The sequence below is a fragment of the Podarcis pityusensis genome, assembly GCF_964106645.2.
Source record: "Podarcis pityusensis genome assembly, chromosome: W".
NCBI classification, from domain to species: Eukaryota; Metazoa; Chordata; class Lepidosauria; order Squamata; family Lacertidae; genus Podarcis; species Podarcis pityusensis.
The window spans coordinates 8,820,019-8,845,857 of NC_138045.1; the positions used below are offsets into that span (position 1 = coordinate 8,820,019).

General features: G+C 45.9%; 1 pseudogene across 1 annotated transcript; it reads right to left on the reverse strand.

Annotated features, from left to right (window-relative positions):
- Positions 1-1,398: 1,398 nt before the first annotated feature.
- On the reverse strand, positions 1,399-25,839 carry LOC308467679 (annotated as a pseudogene). The gene is made up of 5 exons (XR_013991564.1): positions 25,798-25,839; positions 24,212-24,412; positions 23,646-24,112; positions 23,006-23,090; positions 1,399-1,789 (listed from the first exon to the last, which is right to left on the reverse strand). The product of XR_013991564.1 is annotated as an uncharacterized misc_RNA (transcript).

Genomic DNA, 25,839 nt, shown 5'->3' on the forward strand with positions numbered 1-25,839 from the left:
ATCTGCTTCATTCAACACTACAGCAGTAACATGCGCTACCGTTAGCTGAGCAGTAGGCAAAACAGCAAGCTGGCTGGCAATCGCTTCCCAGCTTGAACCCAAAGAATGTAGAATCATGAAGGAATACACAGCCTCTGGAAAGGTGATTCCACACTGTTGCAACTCATGCCTGAGATTCTGCATTTCCATGAGGTGAGCACATACATCTGCTCCATCAGCAAGTGCCATATCATGCAACTTGGCATAAAAGAACAAAGAAGCTCCCGCCTCTGTTCTTAAATTATGGCTGTTGGAGACTGTCCCACATCTCTTTGGCTGAGGCCTTGTCATGCAAAAGACATAACTCTTCAGGCGACACAATAAGCGTCAGAGTCCCCCTTGCTTTGGAATCCTTAGCCTCCCATTCTGGGGTAACTGGAGCTGGGGGGGCATCTGTTATCACATTAAACAGACCCTCTTTTCTTAGCAGAGCTTCTGCATACAGCACCCAGTCCTCATAGTTACCCTTGGATTGACGACCTGAGGCTTTGATAAGGCTCCAGGCACATCCCCCATTACACAGAGAATCAAAGCAGCACGCAGAAGTGATAAGATTTATGGCTACATCACTATGCTTTATTTTCTAGCTACGCAGACAGAAAACAAATGAACATCCTCTCTCTGTGAGAGCAGAGAGCAACTGAAACAAAGGAACAGGAAACCAGTACGTCACATCCGTCTCCCGTCTCCTGTGAGACTTCCAACAGTATGGAATGTGTGGAATGTAAACAGAGTCTTGTGGCTCCAAAGCACTGCACAGTGGCACAAACAGAAACCAACAGTTTCCTCCCAAAGCTTTTCTCACCTAACAAAGGTACTGCTGCACTGGTGAGTTTTGAAGAGGGATCTGAAGGTGGTGGGATTCATAACAATCTCACTCAGCTTTCCTGAATTTGTAGCTCAGGTGCTTTCGGCTAAAACTCCCATCAGCCCCAGTTTATGGGAGTTGTAGCCCAAAACAACTGAGAAGGCAGGATACAGGAAAGAAACCATTCTTGAGGGGAAGAAACCCAGATGTCCTCAAAGTCACTGCAGATGATAAAAATATGCTTATCGCAAGGAAAACCACAACATTCCTCTACACTTAAACACATGGGTCAAGGAAGCACCCATTGGCAATGCAGAAGTCATCTGACTCCTTGCCTACCGGGGAGGGGGGGAGCAGCCTCCTTTTCACCCACATGCACACACATTATGCAAACAGAACATGGACTCTTGGGTCCAGCTGCTGTCCAAACACACCACAATAAAGAGCAGCTGGATGAAAGCCAAGCTTTGCTTAAAGTCTCACACAAAAGCCATTGGCCCCCAATTCCAGTTTTATGCCATCTAGATTCTCCCTGCTTCAATTCAAAACTTTGCTCAGGCGGTCCAGGACACCAGCACCTTGGGTTTTCAAATGGAAGAGGGCACAAAGCATTTTATACAGCAAGAGGGTTCCTGGGAAGCAATCTTGGGCAAGGGAGGAGGAAGGTCTGCCTCTGAATACAGACTAGGAGCCTCTGCTAACATGGTTGCCAAGTGTGTGCTACACTTGTGGCTCCTCCACTGAGTGGGGGGCCAGCCACACACACTGGAAAAATGAGATGCAAGTCTTGCATCTCCATGACAATGGCTTTGCTGGGGACCTTGTTCTCAGGGGAACAATTTCTGAAAGTTCAGCCTGCTTGGGGCAGATCCGGCTTTGCTGAATTCCCATTTCCTGGAGGAGTCAAGAACAGGTTCCTGCATCTGAGAGCTGTTCTGAAACCTAAAGAGATCAAGCCAAAGAGTGTTAACACCTCTTGTGCACTCCCAAGTCCTCCCTCCTCTGCAGTGCTTGGCTTTTGCTGGGGTGGGGGCAGCCCTCACTCTAGCAGGAGAGTTTGAGGAGAAAGCAAGCATCAGGTCACCACCACCACTCTTCTGTCAATGCTGCAGGTGGATCAGACCCATGCAGACTCCTCAAGGCTCTCTGGGGAGAACAGGCTGTGGCTTCACAGCACATCCACCCTCAACCTGGATGCATGGCTGCTGATCTGTAGCCTGGGATTGGCCTGAAGATTGCTGGCTGGTCTTCTGGGAGGGAGCATGTAAACAGAATCTTGTGCTGTGCAACCATAGAAGTCTGACTTAGGATCACAGACTTGTATGAGAATTATGGAATTTGCTCCTACAGGAGGTGGCAATGGCCATCAACTTGGGGCAGCTTTAAAGAGGAACAGAAAAATTCATGGAGGAGGGGGCTATCAATGGCTCCTAGCCAGAATGGCTCTGCTCTAGCACCACAGTTGGAGGCAGCGATGCCTCTGACTACAAGTTGCTGGAAGCCACAGGAGGGGAGTGTGTTGCTCTTGTGCTTGCAGGTTTCCCATAATGGGCATCTGGTTGGCCACTATGAGAACAGGATGCTAGACTAGATGAGCCTCATTTGGCCTGATCCAGCAAGTTCTCCTTACAACTAAAGGATCCCTGACAGATGGCCACCCTACCTGTTTAAAAGCTTCCAATGAAGAAGGGCCCATTGCCATCCAAGGGCTTAAGAGAAGACCCCATGATAAAACACCTTGAGTCACAAGCCTCTGCAGGCAGGACAGGGAGAGGACCCTGCTTAACTACCTTGCCTGCTGCAAGTCAGCACAGATGGTGCAATGGCAGCTTCCTATGTGCGGAGTGTTGCAGGAATCCCCCCCCCCCCAACCATTCAAATGATATTTATTAAAATTTCAAAAGAAAAAGATTACATTAAAAAGAAAATTAACAGTAAAAAGGAAAAACACAAAATACAAAATACAAAAAAGAAAAACCAGTTAAAAACAATTCCATCTTTTCATCACTTCTTTTACATTTACTTGTTTCCCAGACCTCCTCATACCTCCCTCTTTTGTATTCCAATTCAATTTATTAGTCCAGCGATTCCTTTCCCTCCTTTTTAATCCTGATCTTTAATCCTGATATATTATAACATTAAATTTTTAGATATTAAAAACCAATTTTTCCATATTCTTTTATACCATTACCGCTAGAAACTGCTTAACTTCAATCCATCATCATTCTAACATTCATTAATTTTACAATATTTCTGTAAGTAGTCTTTAAATTTCTTCCAATCTTCTTCCACCGACTCTTCTCCCTGGTCTCAGATTCTGCCAGTCATTTCCGCCAATTCCATATAGTCCATCATTTTCATCTGCCATTCCTCCAGTGTGGGTAGATCTTGTGTCTTCCAATGCTTTGCAATAAGTATTCTTGCTGCTGTTGTAGCATACATAAAGAAAGTTCTGTCCTTCTTTAACACCGATTGGTCGACTATGCCCAGGAGGAAGGCCTCTGGTTTCTTCAGGAAGGTATATTTAAATACCTTTTTTAATTCATTATAAATCATCTCCCAGAAAACCTTAATCCTTGGGCACATCCACCAAAGGTGAAAGAATGTACCTTCAGTTTCTTTACATTTCCAACATTTATTATCGGGCAAATGGTAGATTTTTGCAAGCTTGACTGGGGTTATGTACCACCTGTATATCATTTTCATAATATTCTCTCTTAGGGCATTACATGCCGTAAACTTCATACCTGTGGTCCATAACTGTTCCCAGTCAGCAAACATAATATTATGTCCAACATCTTGTGCCCATTTAATCATAGCAGATTTCACCGTTTCATCCTGCGTATTCCATTTCAGCAGCAAGTTATACATTATTGACAAATTCTTAGTTTTGGGTTCTAACAGTTCTGTTTCTAGTTTTGATTTTTCCACCTGGAAGCCAATTTTCTTGTCCAAATTGTATGCCTCCATTATCTGATAATAATGAAGCCAGTCTCGAACTTTATTTTTTAGTTTTTCAAAACTCTGCAGTTTCAATCTATCTCCATCTTGTTCTAAAATTTCCCAATATTTCGGCCGTTTGACCTCCATATTGAGCTTTTTCAGAGCTTTCGCTTCCATCAGTGACAGCCACCTTGGGGTTTTATTTTCCAATAAGTCCTTATATCTTATCCAAACATTAAACAAAGCTTTCCTGACAATATGATTTTTAAATGCTTTATGTGCTTTGACCTTATCATACCACAGATATGCATGCCATCCAAATACATTGTTAAAACCTTCTAGATCCAAAATGTCAGTGTTTTCAAGAAGCAGCCATTCTTTCAACCAGCAAAAAGCTGCTGATTCATAATAAAGTTTAAGGTCTGGCAGGGCAAATCCACCTCTTTCCTTTGCATCTGTTAGTATTTTAAATTTTATTCTGGGCTTCTTGCCCTGCCAGACAAATCTAGAAATATCTCTCTGCCACCTCTTGAAACAGTCCATTTTGTCCACAATTTGCAATGTTTGAAACAAAAACAACATTCTAGGCAATACATTCGTTTTTACCGCAGCAATACGGCCCAGCAGTGAAAGCTTCAAATTTGACCAAATCTCTAAATCTTTTTTCACTTCAGCCCAACATTTTTCATAGTTATCTTTAAATAAATTCCCATTTTTTGCTGTCATGTTAATCCCCAGGTATTTAACTTTCTTAACCACTGTTAAACCTGTCACATTCTGAAACCTCTCTCTCTCCATTGGTGTTAATTTTTTCTCTAAAACCTTAGTTTTTAACTTATTCAATTTAAACCCTGCAACTTGACCAAATTCTTGAATCAGTTCTAAAACCCTTTTAGTACTAGATTCTGGCTCCTGTAACGCCAGTACTAAGTCATCTGCAAATGCTCTCAATTTGTACTGTTTGGCTCCGACCTGTATACCTTTAACCAACTGGTCCCTTCTAATCATGTTCAGCAAAACCTCCAGGACCGAAATAAAAAGCAGTGGGGAAATTGGGCAACCTTGTCATGTCCCTTTTTCTATCTTAAATTCTTCCGTCACCACATTATTTACAATTAATTTAGCCTTTTGTTCTGAATAAATTGCACTTATACCGTTTTCAAAGCCTTGGCCTACCCCCATACCCTGTAGGTTCTTCTTCATAAAACTCCAAGAAATGTTGTCAAAAGCTTTCTCCGTGTCCACAAATATCAAAACTGCTTTAGTATTTATGTTCACTTCTAGTTTTTCCAAAATATCAATTATATTCCTCAAATTGTCAGACAAGTGTCTTCCTGGGAGAAAGCCCGCTTGGTCTTTATGAATCTCTTCCATCAACACTTTTTTCAGTCTCTTAGCCAAAATGTCTGCAAAAATTTTGTAATCCACATTAAGTAATGATATGGGGCGGTAGTTCTTAAGCTGCGTCTTTTCAGTCTCTGTTTTCGGTACAAGTGTGATATAAGCTTCTTTCCATGACTCTGGTGCCCTTTTCCCCTCCATTATTTCATTACAGACCTCTTTCAAGGGTTGTACTAGCCATTCTTTCAAGGATCTGTAATATCTAGAAGTCAGTCCATCTGGTCCTGGAGATTTACCCAATTGCCTGTTTTGAATGGCACCTTCTATCTCCTGTTCAGTTATTTTATAGTTCAACATTAATTTATTTTCTTGAGAGATTTTTTGTAATCCATTTGTTTTCAAAAATCGATCTAGATCAGTTTCTTTCAGTGGCCCTTGTGTATATAGTTGTTTAAAGTACCTCTGGAAACAATTTCTAATCTCAGCTGGGTTCTGTATATTCCTTCCATCCACTTCTAAATTTGTAACTGTATTTAATTTTTGTCTTTTTTTCATTTGCCAAGCCAACAATTTCCCACATTTATTAGCCGACTCGAATGTCTTTTGTCTCATTTGTTTAATTTTCCATTCTATCTCCTGATTCATCATTTTCATATATTGCACTTGATATAACTTTATTTCTCTCAGAATCTCTTGAGACTTTGGTTTTGTTCTCAATCTTTTTTCACTTTCCTTTATTTTCTCCAATATTTTATCCTTCTTCTCATTTTGGATTCTCTTCTTTAATGCATTCTGTTGTATCAAGAACCCTCTCATAACCGCTTTGCTTGCGTCCCAGATTACTCTTTTTTCCACATTGGTGCTCATATTTATCTCAAAATAGTCTCTCAAGGTTTTTTGGGCCTTCTTAAGCACTTCTTCATCTCTAAATAAGGTGTCATTCATCCTCCATCTAAAGGAGCCAGTTGGTGTTAGTTTCATTTCCATCTTGACAGCATTATGGTCGGAGCAGGTTTTTGGGCAGATTTCCACTTTTCTTGTCTTTGGTGCCATTCCTCTAGTTACCCATATTTGGTCAATTCTTGTCCATGTCATTTTGGCTTCAGAAAAGAAGGTTCCTTCTTTAGCCATGGGGTTCCTTGTTCTCCAAATGTCAACTAAGTCCAAGTTGTCTGTCATCTCAAAAAAAGTTTTCTGTAGTCTACCATCCTTAGTGACTACCTGTCTTTGTGCCTTGTCCATATGTGTAGATACCACTCCATTCATGTCTCCCATCAAAATCATGTTGTAATCCAGATAGTCCATCAGGGTCTCATGCAACTTCTTAAAAAAATCAGATTTCCCCTCATTTGGTGCATAGATTCCTACTATCAAAAATTTTTCTCCTTGTGTTTGAATTTCAATTGCCACAAATCTTCCTTGGTCATCTTTAAATACGAATTTCGGTGATAATCTGTCCTTTACATAAATCACAACCCCTCTTTTTTTTAACCTTGTCCGATGAAATAAACTCCTGCCCAAGTCTTTTATTAATCAATAATTTCCTGTGTAGCCTTGTTATATGTGTTTCTTGTAGACAAATCAAGTCCAATTGTTCCTTTTTTAATAAATGAAACACAGATCTCCTTTTCTGGGGGGAGTTCAAGCCATTACAATTCCAACTTAGTCGTTGCAGAGCCATGATGTAGCTACTTTACTTCTCCTCCAACAGCACGCAGTGCCTGTTCCTGTTCTGTCAGTGGTATCACCTTTTTCAGGCGGTCTTTTAGTTCCAGAGGTAAATCTGGTGTGTCTAAAGTTTCTCTTACAAGTGCTCTTAGCTCTCCTGTAACTTTCTTCTGCAGGTCTTCTCCGTGGTCTCTCCAAAATTTTTCTTTGTCGTCTTCTGATCTTATTTTTATCTTCTTTCCTTTATAGCTAAAGGATAGGCCTTGGGGGAATTCCCACCTAAAAATGATTTCATTGCTTCTCAGCAGGGTAACCAAATCTTTATAATTGGACCTAAGGTCCAAAATATGTTTTGGAATATCCTTGAATATCTCCACTTTTGTTTTTGTTTTTTTTTTTTAAATGATATTTATTAAAGTTTCAAAAAATACAAAAAAAAAATACAGAATACAGAAAAAAGAAGAACAATTTTTTTAAAAAGTATAACCAAAAAAGTAGAAAATAAAAAGAAACATACCAAATAAAACAGTTAAAGGGACATTAATTTTCCATAACCTATCTTCCCTATACTTATTTCCCCGGACCTCCTCATACCTCCCTTTTTTGTATTCCAGCTCAATTTGTTAGTTCAGCAAATCCTTACCATTAAACTTTTACCTAGTTGCAAACCTTTTTTCATATCTCTTAAAGCATTACAGCTAAAAACCTCTTAGTTTCTATCCAACATCCTTCTAAAATTCCTTAATTTTACAATATTTCTGTAAATAGTCTTTGAATTTCTTCCAGTCTTCTTTCACCGACTCTTCTCTCTGGTCTCGGATTCTGCCAGTCATTTCCGCCAGTTCCATGTAGTCGATCACCTTCATCTGCCATTCTTCGAATATCTCCACTTTTGACTGTTGTATTTCCAAGGTCTTCTGGAAATGCAGGCTCAAGATTTTATCTCTCTCTTCTTTTGTTCGGAGGGTGATCAAACAGTCTCTCACCCTGTTCTTTCTCCCTCCTTTTCCAAGCCTAAAAGCACTCACTATCTTGAAACTGTCCTTCCCCAAATCTGGGTTCCAAAAGTCTGCAAATTCCTGCGTAAGAAATTCAATCAAATTGTCTTTCTCCACTTCAGGTACAGCCCTGACCCTTAAATTCACTTGTTTCTCCTTCAACTCGATCATAGACAGAATTGACTTATGGTCTTCAAGTTGTTTATGTAGCGGTGGTATCTTCTCTTCTACCACAGTAGCTGTAGCAGTAGCAATTTCTTTAGCCTCTTCGGCTGTCTTACGTGTCGAAGTGGATTCCTGTAATAGTTTCTGAATAGTTTCTGTATTAGTATTTACCTTCTGTCCCAAATTATTAATACTTGTCGTATTTTGATTAATACTTGTTGTATTTTGATCAATTTTACCCGATGCCTCGGCTACTTGTTTACTTATTCTTTCCAAAGATTCATTAATTTTAGCTAGTGCCTGAGCCAGGGCATCGTCAGTGCCTGAGCCAGGGCATCGTCAGCTGCCATACCTTTGGGTTTAGGTTGTGCCGATGAGGTTGCTGTTGGTAAACCAGGAGGGCCAGATGTTGAAGCCCTTCTTTGCAGCCCACCGTCTGTGCGAAATACTCTGCCAGACCTCGTTGCTTGTAACAAATCTATCTTCTCTTTCCCATCTGCCATAACCCTCAAGATATAACCCAAGGTCAGTCTCACGATCAGAGTCAGAGTTGTTTTGAAGTGGAAAATTCCCTTAGGAAGTTGAAGTGGAAAATTCCCTTAAGCCAGCTGCAGTTGTAACAGATTCAAGCTTCCTCTAGGGGGACACTGTAACAGTCAAAAATGTCTTATAGTAATTAACTTCTCCCTTTAGCCACCAATTCACCAAAAAGACAACAGTTTCTATCTCAGTCTGTTACTTTAAAACCAGGAGATACCTGTCAGCAATATTGTAACAAAGTTGTATCTCAGATGCAGAGTTAACTGTCAAAGAGTACTTTCAGTGACAGCGCAGTTTCCAATACAGCCTCTTACTGTCACTGGGAACCCGTTCCAGGGTTTTAAGTGGTGGTTTTTGTCTCCTCTTCCTCTCTTTTTTCAGGGAAATAACGTTCAAACCTTCTCCCCCCTCCTCCCCTGCAATCAAGGGGGGAAAATCACAGTTTTGATGCTCGAATTATAATCCTTTTCCAACGTCTTTTAAAGCTTCCGCTTTCAAGTTCATTGCTTTACTCTGTTTACAAGAGCGGGAGGCAGACTTCCTGTTTATACCTCTCCGCTTCGGTGCCGAATTGATCAAAAATTTTGTAAAGTTCCTTTAATTCAAAAGTTAACCTACTCACGGGTCGTTGTTTCAAAGCCAAATTGTCCCAGGAAAAAGGCAGCGCTCTCCGGTAACAGCTGCGCAGCTTCACGCCACGGAAGAAGCAGACGACTCACAGCACAGCGCCACTTCCCCGCTCCGCTCCAGAGCCCGTTGCCGGGTTCCTTTGCCGATTGGGGGGCGCAAACGGTGCCCGCCGAGTCCCACGGTCACAGGCTTCACCCGCCTGTGATTTTTGAAGGGTCCCCGCTGTGCCGTAGCGGTGCAGACCCGATTTCCGTGGAGCCAGTTCCCTCCAGATCAGAGGGAATCCGCCATTACCGATGGCGCCACCCCGGAAGCTCCCCCCCCCAACCATTCAGTTGCACAAGCACGACACACACGCACACACACACACACACATAACACACACACAACTTCCCTCAATAAACTTTATTTGAAAGGCCTTCCGTAAATAAGGAAGTGCTTGAAACATAAGTCTATCCCCACTGAACCCTGTTCGCTATTTTCAATACAGGTAGACCAGTTCCCTATTCTAATGAAGCGCTGTGCTCCAGCCAATGAGTGTAACCAAACAGCGCCCCTTGTGGTGGCCAAACAGGTACTGCAGTGCTGATGTCTACCTCTCAATGACTATTGACAGCTGCTAATACAAGGTAAAGGGGGGGGGGACCCCTGACCATTAGGTCCAGTTGGGACCGACTCTGGGGTTGCGGCGCTCATCTTGCTTTACTGGTCGAGGGAGCCGGTGTACAGCTTCCGGGTCATGTGGCCAGCATGACTAAGCCGCTTCTGACGAACCAGAGCAGCACACAGAAATGCCATTTACCTTTCCGCCAGAGCGGTACCTATTTATCTACTTGCACTTTGACGTGCTTTCAAACAGTTAGGTTGGCAGAAGCAGGGACCAAACAACGGGAGCTCACCCCATCGCGGGGATTCGAACCACCGACCCTCTGATTGGCAAGTCCTTGGTTCTGTGGTTTAACCCACAGTGCCACCCATGTCCGGGTTTAATTGACCGCGACTGATCCTGTCAAAATGTATCCAAGTTTTTCCTCTTTGAGTGAAAGTTTTTTTACCTCTGTAGTGTTTCTGTTATAAATTCATAGAAATTCAGCTGTACATCGGATCTGTACCGTTCCACTTTTGTTCTGCACCTTGGAAGAAGGACTATCAAAGGGGGGAGGCTTGACATAGGGCAGCCATAATCCCCCAAGTGTACCAACACGTCCACAGCGAGCCCACCCCAGCTGACATGCCAACATTGATGGTGCCAGACAGTGGACCATTTCACTTACAAAGAACCTTCATATGGAAGTGGATTCAGTACGGACTAGAACAAAGGACAGTGACCAACCCTTCCCTCTGGGAGCAGGAAACTGTGAAGTCCTCTTTGTCCTCTGGAATGTACTCAACCCCTCCTTTTTGTGATGCATCAATGATGTAGTCATGATGTAGAAATGATGTAGTCTTAGAGGTGTAGCATGGGGGATTAGGAGCTAATAAAAGTTGGGGTCTTCTTTTGTTCGGGGCTTCCATCTTGCTTCGCCTTGTTGTGAGTTGGAGTCCTGTCGCGACAGTTTCAATAAAGACCAAGCCTACTGGCTGCTGTTTTGCTCCAATTTTCCTGGTTGGTGTCTTTGCTTTTTGTCCAAGGGAGCCCTCGTCTTTCTCCATTAACATGAGGCTAAACTTAATTCCAAAGAGCAGGGTGGAAAGACATTCTGCTGATAAGGGAACGTGGGACCTGAATGTGGGACCTAGCAAAACAAAGGCACATTTAATTCCATGGAAGGGCCACAGGCCCAGCTGGCAGCAAGCAGGGATTTTCATACACTAGCTGCTTTGAAAGAAATAAAGGGAACCCAAATGCATTTATGTGGTCCATTAACTAGGCCAATCCAGAAGCACCAAGCATCAGGGAAAGGCTCTGAGAGGCAGCGCAGCCCACGGACACGGGGGGGGGGGGAGCAGCAGCTGCTGACTTCAGTGACACTGTCACCGCCATCTCAGTGTGGCAGGCAGGCACACACACAGGCGCACAATGGCTTTGTGAGTGTGCCACCTGCTCCTGGCTGAATGGGCTCTGATGTGTGCACGCCAGGATGTACAGAAATCTAAATATACAAAGTCCCTCCTCACGGCTTGCCGCTCTCTCATCAAGCACAAGATATCTTTAATTGATCTCTCCTTTCCCTCTGCAGTGCTCTGGTCAAGGCTGTTTTTGCAGTCAGGTTTGTTTGCTCACTGGCTTTTTTGTAAAAGGGGAAAAAAATTCTGGCTGCTTGGCAGCTATTAAGGCAAGAGGGGCTAAAAGAACCCGCTCCTTTCATACCTCCTTTCATGTGCTGCTCATTCCCAACACCTCCCCATCAAAGCCTGGGCTGAGATCTACCCCCTGGATAACCAGGAGAAAGGGGAGCCAGCCCCGTCCAAAGGGACTGGGTGGAAGGCATGCTTCCATCTTTCTTTGGCCTCCTCTTACCCTGCTGTGCTGCACTGTGCAGGCACAGTCAGGGCCAAAGGCAGCTTCCAGCTTGCCAGAGATGCATCCTGCCAGTGCTGGTGAAAGCTCCTTCAGCCTCAAGGCCTGCAGAGACCCCCTGCTCCAAGCACCCCCTCCCATAATACATGGACACTGACTGCCAGGTTGTGGTGTGCATGTGTGTGTGGAGGGGGCACCTGTGGGACATGGAAGGAAGCAGCAGAAAGGACACTCAAGAACCAAGCAGTGCAGAACCATTTCACATTTATTAGTTCAAAGATCTAACACTTGCTAAACATGCATTTAACACTTATTGGTCACATTTCCACAGGTAGTCAAGTCGCAGAGTAGAACTTCGGAGCTGAGGCTGCTGGGCAAAAGCAAGGGGCACCGGCCCCACCCACCACATGCTCAGCACTACATCCGGTCAGAACACTGTCGTTGTCAACACCTCCTGAGGCAGGAGGCGCTGCTGGGTGAGTGGCTTCCCTGCAGTGCAGATGCTCCAGCTCCAGGCATGTTGAAAAATAACAGCTAAACATTCACTATTTGTTAAATTGCAGTGACACTCTGCTTCCCTGATTTATTACAAGGGATTGTAGGGAAAACATGTTGCAGACTGTTTGGTCAAGGCATTGCTGCCCCTCCCTTCCTCCCTCTGGCTGGGAGAGTCCCAGGATGCCCAGGGCAGGGTGGGGGGGCATGGAGATGCAGGTCAAAACGTCAACAGGGTGGGGAGAAGGAAGTGGCAGGAGCCATTGAGGCATCTGATCAAGGCCTGTATTTTAAAATGAGCTTAAAAATATATTTGCAAATGTTTGTATGTTTCATGCCAGGCAGAAACCAGCTGGCTAAGTACTCTGGCAGCTGTTTATCTTCCTGAACAGGGCCCCCCTGATTTATAGCAGGAGACGAGTTTCTCAAAGTTGTAAAAGGGAATTACAGGCTGGGAGCAAAGGTTATACTGACCCTACATATTACAGAATATAATCAAGCTGCAAAAACACTAATTAAGAGTTGGTAAATAGTAAGATTTATTGTTTAACAGAAAATAATACTATGTGCCTCCCATCAGACTCTAGTCATATTTTCCTAAGGTTAAAGGGCAAGAGCTAATGGGAAAAGCAGCTGGCTGGGAAAGGGGGGTGTAAACTGAAGAGGTTTCTTTTGAAGCTGTTTTTTACTGAGTTCCTTTTTTACTTTGAAAAGGCCTTTTCTTCTAAAAAGCTATCTATGTTATGTATGAAATTTATTGGCTTAAATGTAATTATGCAAAGGATTTAGAAAGTAAGAAATGTTAGATTCTTATGTTAGATTCTTATTTCATTCATGGTGTGTGAGAATGTGAACCCAAGATCTCTGTTTAGACAGAATTTAATACCATGAGCCATCTGTTTTAGCCATTTGTTTTGGAATAAAGGGGCAACAGGGGCCAAAGGTTATCTGGTAATTAAGGTGCCTTGTCGAGGCAAATATAAGATATATGGCTACTTGTCTGCCATTTATGGATAGAAGGAAATATAGCTCTTTGTCTCCCATAAAAGGTAATAGGAAATGGGTGTATCTTTTATGATTGGTTCTAGCAAACAGCCAATAGGAATTTCAACCAGGCTGATTGGACAGAGGCAGCCAAAGGAGGAGCAAGGGGGTTGGGCTGAGGAAATATAAGTGCTGGCCATCAGGGCTGGAGTGGGCAGAGCTTTGGTAACCATATACCAGTGTGCCTATCATTTATTTGTCTGACAAATAAATCATTATTTTAATTTCTCTATTGCTGCGTTGAATATTTCATTCCAGCTAAGCGTTAACCACAAGCAGGGTGCTACACCATGAGTGCAGCCTTGGGCTCAGGTTGCCAAGAGCACCCCCTCTCCTTCTGGAACACCAGGAACTGGCCAGAGTCCTCCTGTGCTCCATGTGCTGCTGAAGAAGACAGGGTGGTGGTAGTCTTGCATCTGGGGACACAGACACAGCATGGCCTCTTCCCTAACAGCTCTGCTCAAGATTCCAGGTGTCTCTTCCCTTCATTCATCCCCCATGCAGCCTGCTACCTCCTTCTGACGCAGCCCCAAGGGGGGAGGGGGGCAAAGAATTCTCCTGCAGCAGCAATGAGGACTAGCGAATCTCTGGATAAGTTGACAAAGCAGCATTCCCCCCAAACCCCTGTTGCATCTCCACTCGGAAACACATACAAAGAGGAAGAAGGGTTATTTTAGTTATTTTCAAAATGGGGTGAGTGTGTGCTTTTTTTCTTTTCTTTTTGTTTCTTTCCCCCCACACAATCCCTTTGAGATGATAAACAGGATGTCACACAAGAGGTAGTTTTGTTATGGAAACTGAGTCAATAATGTTATCAACAAACTAGTACAAAACATTTTCATACTTAAGAAAGAATGAAAGAATGTGTCTATCGCAAAGGCGGCTTAGTTTAGGTCAATGGGTGCCCCGAGCAGGGCAGGTTCAAGTCCAGACAGTGGCTTCTTCCCCAGGCCTCCCTGGCCACCCAAAGGATCCCAGGGGGCACAAGGCCCCAAGTAGGCCAAGGGAAAGAGAGCCCCCTCCTGCTGGGGCAGCGGCGGGGGGGGTGTTCCCTGGGTCCAGTTTAAATACATATCCCTGAGCTTCTGTGTGCTCACAAGAGAACCCAGAGAACCCCCACAGGTTACTGCCGCAAGATGGAGCATTACTTTGGACTGATATCACCTGAGATAGGAAAATATCCGTGTCATACTTCAGCTACTACCCCCACCCTCTTCCCCTTCTGCCTGAGGAAGAGGGCAAGGCCACTGCCACCTTGGTCCCTACAGAATCACAGTTGCCGAGCTGGTAGAGCCAAGGGGCTGGGAGCAGGCGGTGACAGCACAGTGATGGGGTATTGATGGCTCCCCCTCCACCCCACCCCTTTTTTGGTTGTTTTCCTATTTAGAAATAAAATATTTTAAAATAAAAAGTAGTTCAAGTTTATAAACAGCAACAAAACAAAAACAAAATGAAATGTTGGTTTGAAGGAATGCCACTGAATGGCAAAAGGGGGGACTTCCGGGTTGGTGCCTCTGGCAATGGCGGATTTCCTCCGATCGGGAGGAATCCGCTCCGTGGAAAACAGGGTCTGAACCGCCACGGCGAGGCGGAGACCCATCAAAAACCACAGGCGGGAGAAGCCTGTGGACGTGGGATTCGGCTGGCACCTTTGTGCCCCCCCCTACTCGCGGGGAAACCCGGTTTTCGGGAATCCGGAGCGACGTGGGGTGAGTGGCACGGTGCTTTGAATCGACTGCTTCTTTCACGGAGTGAAGCCGCATTGCTGTTGCTGGAGAGCGCTGACTTTTTCCTGTGGACAATTGGATTTTAAACAACTGCCCGTGAGTAGAACGCGAAATTGGATTAAGAATTTTTTTAATTTGGCACTGAAGCGGGAAGGTCTAAACAGGAAGTCCGCCTTCCGCTTTTTGTAGATAGATTGAAGCAAAGACACGGCAAGCTAGAGCTTAGAAAGTCGTCTGTAAAGGACCAAAATTTCATCATTTAAAATTACCGAACCCCCCTTGGAAGCAGGAGAAGAGGGGGGAACCTTTTTTAGACTGTTTAAACCTGCAGAAGAGAGAGTAAAGAAAGGCAGTTTTCCACCGTCTTGAACCTGGGAGCGGGGTGTCAGGACAGACGTTCTGGGGAAGTTCATTGACTATGGACAAACGTTTTTGACAGATAGTTAAAAGAAGAGAAACATATTGATTCCATTGTTCCCCTTCGCATTTAAAAGGAACAAAATATTGACAAAATATCCGAAAAAGGAAAACTTTGTTGCTAGATCTGCTTTAAAAAAAAAAAAAAAGGATGGATACAAAAAGAAATTGTTTCCCCTAGAGGGAGCTTGTGAAACTGTTATTAAAACCGAACTGGGGATAATAGATTAAGATTGTGGGACCAGACTTCGACCTTGAACAAGAATGTACTCGGAGGCTCTGGTGCTTGCCTTTTGCAAGACAAGTGCTTTATTGGAACAGTTACATGAGAAGATGGATTTGATGACTGTTGCGATCGGAAATTTTGGACAGACAGTGGGTACCTATATAGAACCCACTCAGGAATTAATCCAGGAATGTGCTTTGACAGATGAGATGAAGGAGGAGGCTGTTGCTGGACCCCGGGTGGCAGAGATGGAGGGAGCTGTGGCCCAGCAGGAACATGAGTTGTTGGATTTGACGAATGAACCTGGAAAAAGTCAGATTTGGAGAGATGGAGTTCTGTTTGGCTTGGAGATGGGGGGCTGGATGGACCCCCCTATGCAGGGATGTTTTGATTTTTCAAGTCTGGCTTTGGGCTGGGGGGAGCTCGGAGTTGTGGGGGCCCTTAACTTTGGAGGGGCCTTGAAACATGCCTTCAAATACCACGCGGAATTCAGTGTTGACTATGGAAAAGGGGCTGACCTGTCGAGAAGGGACAAAAATATTGTCAAGCTGGAGTCTCTCCGAGTGAATGGAGCAGAAGACAAAGTAAAGTACAGGTATAAATATGAAGAAGACCTGCGGAAGGGACATGGAAGAGACTTAAGAGCCTCGGACATAAGGTCACCAGGTTGATGGACTAGATGGACAGGATAGAAAGGACTGACAAAACCCGAGACCAGGAAGAAGAGACGATGGATGAAGATTGGAAGAAAGTTTTAAAAATTCATTTAGAAAAGTATTGTAAAATTAATGAGTATTAGAAAAATGTTGGAATGAAATTATTGGGCTTCAGCAGAAATGTTAAAAAGAATTATGTAAGAATATGTAATGGTTAAGAGAATTTGGTATAAATAAGATTTAAGTTTTAAGTTTTAGGACTTTTTGTTGGGTGTAGTGAAGGGTTAACCTTCTGTGTCTCGAGGCTGAGAGGAGGCGCTTACAAGGGAAGTAAGCCAGGACGTGACGAAAGCAGCTTGGAATGCTGTGAGCTGAGTGAAAAGTGAAAGCAGCTTTGCTACGCAGCTGCTGAGAGAGACAGGTCGAAAAATGCAACTGGAATCAGATGGTGTCTAAGAACTGTAAATATGCTACTTCTGAGCAAATAAAGTGCTACTAGGAAAGAAGAAACGTGTGGGACCTATTTACTGACTGCCCTTTCTACACGAACTGCTGTGCAATTCTGCTAATTGCTTTACGACCTGCAGAGGTGCAGGGGAGCGTGCCGGACCACAACAATAAAGCAATAAATCTATCCTAACATGGTTATGGGTCAACGTGAAGCATGTGAGGAAGGGCTTTGAAGTTTTATCTGCTGATCGTCAGTTTGATCGACTGCCGGAGACTTCAAAGAGGCAGATCGGAGGAGGCTGACGGAGGCTGGGAGCCAAGAGCCATAACGTCCGGAGTGCCCAGTTTGGCTGAGTGAGTACCCTTTGGGAAAAGCCAACAGAAGGGAGGCAATGGCTCAGCCCCAGGGACAAGTCTTTGAGAGTTTCAATATCCCCTTTGAGAGACTCAATGGGAGTAATTGGGAGAATTGGCTGCAGTGGAGCTTTCAAGTGGAGCTTTTGCTGGTGGGGGAGCAGCTGTGGAATGTAATTCACCCCACACAGAATGCAGCTGGGAAAGCAGAGGCTGAAAGGGCTGCAGAGCAAAGTGAAGTGGAGAAGCGTGTGCTTGCTTTTTTGGCAGAAAGTGTGGATGCTCATCTGGTGCCTGTTGTCCTGGGTGCAAGAAAGCCAGAGGCCACTTGGCTAGCACTCCAAGAAGCTTGTGGAGCTGGAGTGGGAAGCAAGGGCCGAGAAGTGGCTGCATCCGAAAGGGAGAGGCAAGATGTCACCGGCCACATTCTTGATTGCCGATACACAGCTGGGAGTAGCTGTGAGCCCCCACAGGGGGGCGAAGGGACTGTTGTTGTTGTTGCTAGCACTGCTGCTTGTGCTTTTGCTGAGCCTGGGAGCTGTGTGGATGCTGCAACGTGTCTGTGTGAGGAACCTGAAGAGAGGCCAAGTGTTGAGAGCCCTTTACCCTTCAGAGGGGGTGCAGAAAAACGTCCTGGAGACCCCATGAGCAGTGGGGGGGGGGGGCAGTGAGCAGTGAAAGCTCAGAGACGCCTCTTTCTCCAAAAGCTGCCAAGAGTTGTTTACGTCGTGAGTCGGAGCCTGGGAAGCTGAAAAGTGCTAGAGGCTTCAAGGTCAGCCACCTGCAGCAAGTAGAGATAAGCGCTTCAGAGTTGTGTGGGAACGCCGAGACAAGTCCAGTCTCCATGGCAACTGAGAGAGTTGCATCTACGGAAGCTGTGAAGGTCGTGGGCAAGTCTTCCTGCCGGGGGGAGTCTGTTGCCGTGACAACCAGAGAGGACATCTGCAGAAGCCCCAAGGAGGGGGGTAGTGAGGAGATTGTTGCCCTGGCGACCCAGGAATGTAAACAACAAGACTTTCTCACTGTAATCATAGACTCTGGTGCCTCAAACCCGCTAGTGCCATCTGCTGATCTTTTGAGGAATTGCAGGACAGTAAAAACTGAGAAGTTTGTTAAGTTTGCAGATGGGAGCAGAAAAAGACTCACAGAAACAGGACTGTTCTTTTGTCCTTTCCTTAAGCATGAAGTCAAAGCTTATGCAGTGCCCGGTTTAACTAACTGTTTGTTAAGTGTACATGATCTATTGATTGATAATTTTCAAATTTCTTTTGCAGGTGACAAATGTGAATTTTCCAAGGATGGGAAACACGTGTACACAGTGCAGTTTAAAGATAATTTGTTTGCTGTAAATGTGCCTTTTTCCACAGGAGAGGATGACACCGAAGATGCGAAGGGCCAATGTGTGAATGTAGCACCTCACAATGGTTGTTTACATATTTGGCACAGACGCTTCGCTCATTTAAATTGGAGATTTCTCCAGAAAGCACCAGAGCTGACACAAGGGTGCAAATTTAATGTTTGTGACAAATTTCTAGATTGCAATGCATGTAAACAGGCGAAAGTTGTGACATGCTCATATCCAAAGTCAGAGAGGCAGACCACAGAACCCTTTGAATTAATTCATGCAGATTTGTGTGGACCCATGTCTGTTGAGTCACTGGGAGGTTCGAAGTATTCTTTGCTTTTGATTGATGATTTTTCGAGGTCTGCTTGGACCTTCTCTCTGAAAACGAAAGGGGAGGCGGCTAAAATGATCAGGGATTGGATCACCGCAGTTGAGGTAACCTTTTCCACCAAAGTTCGTGGTTTTCAAAGTGACAGAGGTGCTCAATTCACTGGTTCTGCTTTACAGGATTTCTTTAGGGAGAAGGGGATTAGCCACAGACTGACCGCTCCTTACTCTCCGCAACAGAATGGGGTCGCAGAGAGAAAGAACAGGACGGTGCAGGAAGCTGTGTCTGCGATCTTGTGGGACGCAGGGCTACCCCAGAAGTTTTGGTCGGAGGCCTGGAGATATGTGGTCCATACCGAGAACAGAGTGTACAACTCTAGTGTAGGAAATACACCGTATTTCTTACTTCATGGAAGGCAGCCCAAGGTACACTACCTTCGTGTGTTTGGTTGTGAGGCTTGGGTGCTTATTCCAAAGGCTCTACGCAAGAAAGGTGAGCCAAGATCCAAAAGAATGATCTTTGTAGGGTATGAGCCTGGCTCAAAGGCCTGGAGGTTTGCATACCCAAGTGGAGACCAGTCTAGGTTGGTTATCAGCAATAGCGCTGAGTTCTGTGAGCAAGCTGGTTGGAAACGTCTGCACGCTAATCCAGACGTGCTTCCACAGCAGTTCTATGACTCAGACGAGGAGGAGGAGGAACTTGTTGCTGGGGACCACGGTCCAGAGCAACAGAGTCCAAGGCAGGGACAGCTCAGGATCCCTCAGAGGGGGGAACCTAGAACACCTCCTCAGGCAAGTGTCAAGTTTGAGCCAAAGAGTGAGCCTTCTTCACCTGCTGGACCAGCTGTGAGGCCCAAGAGGCGCAGCAGGTCAGAGGGGGAAGACACTGAAGTTGAGGATGATTTAGCTGGACCCAGTGAAGCGGCAGGGTCACCAGGAGTCACACTGAGGAGATCAGCGAGGACAAAGAGGCCTCCTGATCGGTACGACGCTTCAGGTGTCTGGGTAGGTTCTGCAAGATGTGAACCTGAATCCTTCGAGGATATTCAGAGTTTACCTGAGGAAGAAGCAGGCAAGTGGCACAGGGCAATGGACAAAGAGATGAAGTCCATGAAAGATCTAGGTGTGTTCTCACTCACAGAGTTGCCACCGGGGAAGCAGGCTGTGAGTTCCAGGTGGGTTTACCGCTTGAAACCCACTGACGCAGGAGAGCCGCAGTATAAAGCCAGGTTAGTTGCTCGAGGATTTACGCAGAGGAAGGGAATACACTTCACGGAGGTGTATTCGCCAACGTCACGAGCGGAGACTCTGAGAACGCTTTTAGCTTGTGCGGCACAGAGAGGCTGGAAGGTAAACCACTTTGATGTGGATGTTGCCTACCTTAACTCAGATCTCCAGGAGGAGCTGTACATGATTCCTCCTCCGGGGTTTGAGAACTCAAGGCAGGATGTTGTGTGGAGATTGCACAAATCCATCTATGGATTACGTCAATCTGCTAGAAACTGGAACATGTGCCTGAATGAAGCTTTGGAGAAGCTAGGTTTCAGGAAGAGTCTTGCTGACAGTTGCCTGTTCCTTAGAGGATCAGGAGACTCACAGGAGCTGGTGCTGATTTGGGTTGATGACGTGCTTTTCGTCTCAGAAACAGATGAACAGGCGGAGAAGTTTGCCAAAGAGCTAGGTAAACGATTCAAGCTTAAACAGCTTGGTGCTGTCAAAACCTATCTAGGTGTCAGTGTTGAGCGTGCACAGGATGGAAGTTTTTTGCTCAGCCAGAGAGGTAAAATTGAGCAATTGCTTCAGAAGTTCAGGATGAGTGATTGTGCAGGAGTGAGAAGTCCTATGGAGACTAGTTTTGTGAAGGACAGCCAGCAAGCAGAACGCGCTGCGTTCGAAAATACTGAAGTGTTTCAGTCAGCCCTAGGGAGTTTGTTGTACTTGTCCCAATGGAGCAGACCTGATATAGCGTTTGCTGCCAATCTGCTCAGCAGGGAGGCTTCAAACCCTAGTGTGCAAGCCTGGAATGGCGTCAAAAGAGTGCTGAGGTATTTGCAGGAGACCAAAGACTTTTGTCTTAGGTTGCCAGCACAAGGAGAAGTGAAACTGACTTGCTTTGTGGACTCGGATTGGGCTAATCTTGAGGATCGAAAGTCTGTGTCTGGCCTAGTGGTGAAGTTTGGGAACTCAGTAGTTGGATGGAGGTCCAAGAACCAAAGTCTGATAGCGCTCTCATCCACTGAGGCTGAGTTTAGTGCTCTTTCAGAGATGTGCAGAGAAGTAGAGTTCTATGCTTGTTTGGTGCAGGAACTCTGCGAAGTGGATTGTCTGCCGATACGTGTTTTCGAGGACAATCAACCATGCCTGCGTTTGGCAGAGTCAGGTCAGTTCAAGGCCAGAACTAAACACCTAGACATTCGCTTTCGGAATGTGTGCCAAAGTGTTCAGGAGGGATTAGTTGCGCTGAAGTATTGTCCCTCTGCCAAGAACCTAGCTGATGGGTTCACGAAGCCACTCACCTTCCAAAGACATGGGGAGTTTTGTGAAGGTCTGGGTTTGGGACGACCAAGGGTCGATTCTCCCCTCAGGCGCGAGACAAGAGGGGGTGTTGGGTGTAGTGAAGGGTTAACCTTCTGTGTCTCGAGGCTGAGAGGAGGCGCTTACAAGGGAAGTAAGCCAGGACGTGACGAAAGCAGCTTGGAATGCTGTGAGCTGAGTGAAAAGTGAAAGCAGCTTTGCTACGCAGCTGCTGAGAGAGACAGGTCGAAAAATGCAACTGGAATCAGATGGTGTCTAAGAACTGTAAATATGCTACTTCTGAGCAAATAAAGTGCTACTAGGAAAGAAGAAACGTGTGGGACCTATTTACTGACTGCCCTTTCTACACGAACTGCTGTGCAATTCTGCTAATTGCTTTACGACCTGCAGAGGTGCAGGGGAGCGTGCCGGACCACAACAATAAAGCAATAAATCTATCCTAACACTTTTTATGGTAAGATAAGGTTAAAATAGATTAAGGTAATTTAATGACAGAATATTGTGAAAGATGGAAAGGATTTGCTGAGATAATTAACAACTAGAATACAAGAAAGGGAGGTGCGAGGAGGTCGATGAAATAAGGTAATGACAGTTAAGGATCTGGGAATATTGGATTTGTTTTTAAATTTTTTGTTTATTTTTGCTTTTTGCTTTTGATGTATTGTGTGTTTTGTTTTGTTTTGTTTTTTGACTTTGGTTTTTATTGATTTGTATTGTTTAATTGTTACTTTTATCTACTTTTTTCTTTCCTTTTTTTCCCTCTTGGTTTTTCCTTCTTATTTCTTTGTAACCTTAAAATTCTCAATAAATATCATTTTTTTAAAAAAATGAATGGCAAAAGGGGAATTTCAAGCCTCCCTGCTCAGCTTTGGGAAGAAGGGGGAGAGGGAGAAGAATGGCAACTAGTCCAAAGAGACTAATTTAGCCAGCTAGCCCTGGTGATCATCTAACGTTTATTGGATGGAGTTCGCTCAAGCAGGTGGGGTGTGTATTTGAGGTGCTCTGTGGGCAGCCAATTGAGAAGAGGAGGGGGGGGAGGGCAGCCACCAAACTTGGCACTTCTCTAGGGGAGAGCAGATTCCGGCCTCCAAGGAATGGCCGACTGCCCCAACCGAACGAACACTTTGGGTATAGGCCCCACAGAAAGAGAGGAGCCCAGCACCTTCTCCTTGAGCTAGTCTTAAAGTCATTGGCCCCAGCCTCCAGCCCTGGTAAAAAAGAGGTCTAACCCTAAAAAAACACTGTTAACAAACATCTTCACATTCTGTAAACTGTGAGAGGACTCAATTGCTGCATTTGGACAGAATGCTGTGCACGGGGTTGAAGATCATATATTCAACTTTGTCGTGAAATAAATATTAGAGGAAAAGAGTAAAAAGAACAAGAAAAAGAGAGAAAACAAACCAACCAACCCACAAATATTCCTGCTGCAACAGCAAGTGTTATGTACTGAGTTGAATAGGATCCAAAATGCAGCAGTCTGACTGGTTCTAGAACAATAGGATCCAGAATACAGCAGTCTGATTGGTCCGCAGGAGCCACTCAATCCAGCTCCAGGTGGAAGTGAATCCGCAACCTGATTGGCCTACAGGAGAATCCCGGAATTAGCCAATCACGTGGGGCCCATTGTGTAAATAATGTATATAAAGCAGACGTTTTGGGGAAACTTCCATTCCTCGCTATTATGAGCTGAATAAAGAGCATGAAATCCACACTCGACTCCGAGTATATTTCAGCAAGGCTACCCACTGCCCAGCTGCAGCCATTCCATCAATTGCATGTGCCTCGTCCCCCTCCTCTTACTCCTGAGGGAGGGAGAGAGGGGCAGCTGCTCACTCTTTGCTCACGCTGGCCTTGCAGGAGTGCAGAACAGCCTTAAAGAGGAGAGGCAGCTGCTCCAACAGGATGTTCACCATTTCCCCTGTCAAGACAAGAACACAATCTTGGTTAGCTGCCCCATGTCGAAGACAGCCTTGTAAGCATGAAAGAGGCCTGCCAAATCAGGCTCATGGGGCCAATCTGAGTCCAGCATCCTGCTCTCACAGGGGCCAAGCAGATGCCCCAAAGGCAAACCCTCTCGCCTCCTTCAGCTTCCAGTAACTGGCATTCAGAAGCATTGCTGCCTTCAGGGTGGCTATGCTCCACCTCTGCCTCCAAGGGGAAAGGGCTCTTGCACTCAGGTCCTGCTTCAGGGTTTCCTATGGTGGGCATCTGGTTGGCCCCACTGCCTCCAGGATGAGGGACTAGATGAGCTATTAGTTTGTTTCAGCAAGTTTCTTCCCATGTTCTTATGGACAGGAAAGGTGGAACCTCCCTGCTTACCTTGGAGCTGCCCACCAGCTGCCCTGGACTGCACTTCTGAAGGTGGGAAGGAGGATCCCACACGCTGGCAGCGCAGCCAGAGAGAGGCAGAGAAGCTTCTCCCTCCAAGCTTCATGATGCAGGGGAACCAGAACGACCACCAAGAGAGTCTCACCTGCAATATATTGGATCTCTGGCAAACACATCATCAGATCTGGGAACTTGGTTGGACTGATGCGGGTACTTGAACTCCATGAAATCTTGGCAGACATACCAACACCTCTTGTTCAGCTGCTCCAGCTGGGAGGCGTTTGTCAGGCCTCGGATATCTGAGCAGAAGAAGCCACCCTTGTGACGAGTGGGGCAGGAACAACCGCCCCGCCCCGTCCCCACTCCCCACCCTCCTGCCAACTGCCACGATGCCGATAAAAGGTGCAGGGGCCGAGGAGAAGAGGAAGGGCCCAAGAAGCAAGTCCCAAGAGCAACTTCTGTTGGTTGGCCATGGGACAGCTCCTCCAGGAGCTGAGACCGAATCGCAGACAGTCTGGACCGGAGGAGCCTGGGACCTTCAACGGCTGCCGGACTCCTGACTCCCCTGAGCTCAGCCAGTGTGGCCAGCAGATGATGGGATCTGGAGCCCAGCTAAAGGGGGAAGATAGACCTAGGGAGGGGCCAAGCAAAGTCGATATGTGGGTCTTGTATTCTGAATCCACCACAAAGGAAACCCGGGGCTCCACTCACAGAGCTGGCAGCAAAGAGGAGGAACCCAACTGGCAGCCGCTTTGCTGGGCCCAGGCAGGCAGCCCTTTCCACAGCGTGGCTGCTGAAACACCGCCTGTCCGCTGGCTTTGTATGCAAGGCCGTGAAGCAAATCTGACTCTGCAGAAATCCCCCTGGGCCAGGCTGCCCCGAACGCAGGAGAGTAAGGGGAAGTAGTAGTAGCTGCAGCAGTAGGTGGGAGAGAGGAAAGGAAACCCCATGCCTTCCCCCAGAGCCAAGCGTAGGTGTTCCCAACAGACCCCCACACATTTATGGATGTGTCTTGCAAGCCCCACAATGTCTCCAGCTGGCAGGAGGAGAGCAAGAGGGTTGATAATCCTGTTTTCTCCTGTCTCTGTGTGGACAGGGAAAGGAGTCGGCCCATAGTCCCACAGAGGGAGTGAGAAGTACGAGGCCATAAAAGGGTATTGGGAAATTATTTATAATTAATTGAAAAACATGTTTAAAATTACTTTAACCCCCAAAACCAGAGTCCTTTCTGTTGGGGATAATTCAGACTGAAATTCCCAGGTGTCAGAAAAGGATATTTACGTAAGCTACTACTGCGGCCCATGTTTTGTTAGCCCCAAAATGGAAAACGAGCGAGGTGCCAACCAAAGGAGATTGGCAACTTCAGTTGACAGAATATGCACAACTTGCAGACTTAACATATAGAATAAGGGAACAGAAAGAACTTATACTTAAAGAACATTGAACAACATTTACTGAACATATGGAAAATATATGGAAAATAATTTTGTGCAGCTGAAAATGCTGTCTGCATTAAGATAAATTCAACAGCGTAAATAAGTTTGGATGGATGTAATAATGGAAAACTGATGGGTATATTTTCTGTAAAATATGCAGGGATCTAAGATAGGAAATGAAACACTGAAAGCGAAGAAGCGAAGTCATTGAGATCTCACGTATGTAAAATGTTTATGTGATGGCCTGGTAGTCTGATTCAGAAGCTGAACCTGAGGAGTCCCAGCCTGCACAGGAGTCCCCGCCTCCAGGGCCGGCTGAGCCGGGGCAGGGGCTTTAATCTGAAGGGCCTGCACCTGTGCCGGATCCTCAGGAGCAGACACCAGATGTATCCACTCTGGCTCCGGAGGTGATTGAGGGCCCATTGCCTGCAGGTGCACCTCTCCCAGCCCTGTCAGGGGAAGGTGAAGCTGCTCCTGGGTCCAGTAACCCTCCAGCCTCTCCTGAGCTGCAGAGGCTCAGGGCAGAGAGGCTGAGGGAACTAGGTTCTCTGAGGAGGAGTGCTCGCCTTAAGGCCAGGAGAGGCGGGTCACCTGTGGGCCGGGACCACCCCTGGCCTCAGAGGAAATAAAGGCCAGGCAGCCCAGTCCCACGTTGCAGGAGCAACGTTGTTGGAAACCTGTTTCTGCCAGTACCCAGACCTGTTCTTCCAGAGTTCCCGACCCCGCCCGGCTTCTCGCTTTGGATCCCGCTTCGCCCTTGGTGGACAGTCTCCAGACCCTTGACCCAGGACCGAACTCTGACCACGCCTCATGGTAAGCTCCCCCCGGGACCAGCACAGTTTGCTCCTGCCACACCCGCACTCCCCCTTCGTTGGGGTGCATTCGGGAAGAACTAGAAGCCAT